A 3382-nucleotide genomic window follows, 5' to 3' on the forward strand; every position below is an offset into this window, starting at 1 on the left:
GTCTGTAATCCAATACTAGACGATATGAATTGTCTGGTTTGGAGACAGGAAACAAAGGATTGTTCATTTGAGAGGTGCATGTTTCCATCAGTGAAGTAGTGAAGTAGTGTGGCTCACTGGTTAGAGGCGGCAGACCCGAGAGCAGAGGACGGCCCAGGACCAGGGTTCGATTCCCGGGGCGGCAGGTTTCTGGACCAGGGTCAGCGGACTCGATAATTCTCTCGCCTCGGTGCCCACTCCGATCAGCGATCACACTCGGCAACTCTGGGCATTAGCTTGCCTCATCTTCACTAACGGCCCCACCAGACCGCCGGGGATGCCTGGTCTCACCCTGGAGATACCCATTAAGGGACCATCTCTCAGGGAAGCCAGGAAGGGTTTCGCAGCGGTCGAAGCGCCTTGGGACCCTACGGGTAAGTAGTGCGCTATATAAAATGCCTATACATACATACATTTACATCACCCCCTGGTATTCAAGTTGATCTAAAATCTCCCTGACTTGTTTTTTAGCTTCTTGCTTAATTGGATACTGCCTTTGGGCAGTCGGTTGACTTTTCAACTGGATTTTGTGAGGAGGAGAGTCCCATCCTACATGATTTTTATATAATGCTGGTGCCTGGGCTACTGCCCATTTCCTTGCATAAGTATATTTTTTGTGAATCGGAATGTGATTCGAGAAGGCAGGCATAATCATTTCTTCGCCACGAGGGCACTCCCTAACAAACTCTGGGGGCCAATCCTTTTCAGCTAACAGAATGTCATAGCCTTTTGAGAGTTTATCCCAAAATAGACCCCTTATTTTCCTACTCTTATCGCCCTCTATACGCAGTGTTATTTCGTATATCTTATGGGGCTCGCTAAGTCTGGTGTCGGCAGTTTCAACCTGAATGTATTCATTCGTGTCCACTGTCTCCAGATGACTCATCAGGGTCTTGCGAGCTATGGTGATTTCTGCTGCACTGTCTAGCATTGTCTGTGCCCACTCCCTGTTTTTGAACTGTGTCCTCAGTATTCTCGGCATGTTCGATTACTCTAATACTGGCTACCTTCTTTCTAGGAAATTGAGATTTTTTACTTTGAGCAGGTTCCTTGTCTTTGGACTTGGTGTGCTCTCCTGGGTCTGACCGTCCTCTTCTTTCCGATTTCTGCGAAAAAGATCGAGAGGGACGTGTATCAATACTTTGATATCTATCAGGCTTCTTCAAATTATCCCTATTTCTAAGGTTATATCTTTTCTCAGAGGGCTCCCTCTGAGGAGACTGGTGTTCTCGAGTCGGAGTTCTTTCTCTCCGTCGAGGAGACCTTCCTCTGGACTGGAAAACTTTTTCTTTGGGAGTGGATTGTTTATTTCCATCCCAGCTCTTTTTAGGAGTGTTTGAATTATTTTTAATAAATAATTTTACTAACTCTCTATATGCCTTTGTTAATTCCCTTATTTTAACTAAGAGTTCTTCACTTGACATTTTATCAATGTCTGGATGTGGTGTGTAGCTGGCTAGAACCGGCCACGTTGCTTCTGGTCTACCTAGTGGACCGAGCCTGGTAATATGATCAATGTGTTTTAGGTCGCCTTTAAACCAGAGCAAATGCTCTTGGAATTTTAATGGGATTTCAATCTCCTCGAAAGGAGCGTACTCTTCCGGTGGATCCCCTATTTTGTAATAACGGAACTCGTTTGTTGCAGCGTTTGCCGCTGGAAATTTTATCCATGAATAGAATACCTCTGTCTGCCGATATTCGTGTGCCTTATCACGAAGACGACTGTGCCACCTTGTGTGGTGAGTCCATTGTCTATAAGTTTTAAGGTTATAGATTTTCTTAAATGTGCCGGAATGATTATTGCACCCGGTTCATTAGTGTCATCGGGACCCTGCTGAGTCGCATTTACTGCGCCCCCAGTGGTTCCGTTCTCTAAGTCTGACATTTTATGAAATGCAGGTTTTTGCAGAGCAGGTCTCCAAGGAGACAAAGATTAGGTGCACAATATTTTGGAACACTGTATCCTTCAACGTTGAATAAACCAGAGCTTTACATAGGAATCTTTTCCTACTAAGGTCGGGCGGATTTTAACCTTTCACCCACTCCAGACGTCTATTGGAGTATTTACGGTAGAAAGGGGTCTTTGTGAAAAATGCACGACTGAGTTACTCTAACGTCTTGCGTTAGTTTTATCGCCTTTACAAAACGTTGGGCGCCATGTAGTGTAGTTCCAATTTTCCCAATAGGCCCTGCGCATTGGAATAACATAAACAGTAGTATGGACGTAGAAGTGCGGATCTTTCAGTTCTCCACTGACTATGCTAAACTTAATTGGGTTTGTTACAAACTAGCTCAGAGGTCACTGGAAACTTGGGAGGGAGTAAGTAAGTAGTAGTTTTAGTTAAGTTGGTTTTGCCAAGGTTTGCTTCAAGAATTCTCTCTAGGGGTTTAGTCAACACCATACCTCTGGAATAGAATGTTGGAGGTCTTGTATCTCCTTCCAGGGCTCGATATCCCAGTCACTCGCAAGAGTAGGCTGGAAACGCCGGAGCTGCATTTTCTCGGCAGGAGAAAAGACAGCGTCTCTCTCAGCGCGTCGAGGAGGAGGAGTGGCAGCGTCCGTGGGCAGCTTGGATCTGCTGGGCTCTGTAAGGGACAGCTGTTCTGCTCCTATGTGCACAACACCATCGCTATCATCGATGTCGTTGAGGCAGCGATAGCATCAGTAGTAACATCAGCAGCCTTTGCTTAAGGCAACATTGGTAATATTTATACCTGAAAGGTGCCTGGTTTGACGTAAGTTTTTGGACATAAGACGTCAATAAAGATGTCACTAGGAAGTGATCGTCTCTCAGTGCTCATTAGAGTTCTATTACTAATCAAAACATAGCAAGCGGGGCTTTCCCAGGTTGCTGAGTTTTATCTTGTTGAAGAGCTCGGAGTGTAATCTAGGAATCTTAGATAGTGGCTTCTGCTGAGCTGCAGAGAAAGCTGCAGAGGAAGTGATTCTGAAATGTGGCTCTGATCGTGTGAGGCCAGAGATAGGTTTCTGAAATATTGCTCTTGATCGTTTATACCAATATAGGGGTACAAGTGGATTATAGCCGTATAGGGGCATAAAGTCACAGTATTGATCGGGGTCCTAGATTAGAACACGACAAGGTGCTTGCTCTGCTCAATAGATGCCCACTCCTGGAGAGGGTCTCTTGGCAGTGCATTTGGAGGTAAGCTGAGTGCCACAGCACACCTGTGCACAGGACTTTGTGGGCACCATTGGACAGGGATTTGCCTTGTTTAAAACTAGTTGAAAGACTTATCTCATTGTGAATAAATCACAATTTTTCTTTTCACCAAGTTTGCCCTTTGCAATGTTTCAGTGTAAAATGTGTATTACATTTTATGT

This window comes from Lissotriton vulgaris, chromosome 3_1 (genome assembly GCF_964263255.1).
Source record: "Lissotriton vulgaris chromosome 3_1, aLisVul1.2, whole genome shotgun sequence".
Lineage (NCBI taxonomy): Eukaryota > Metazoa > Chordata > Amphibia > Caudata > Salamandridae > Lissotriton > Lissotriton vulgaris.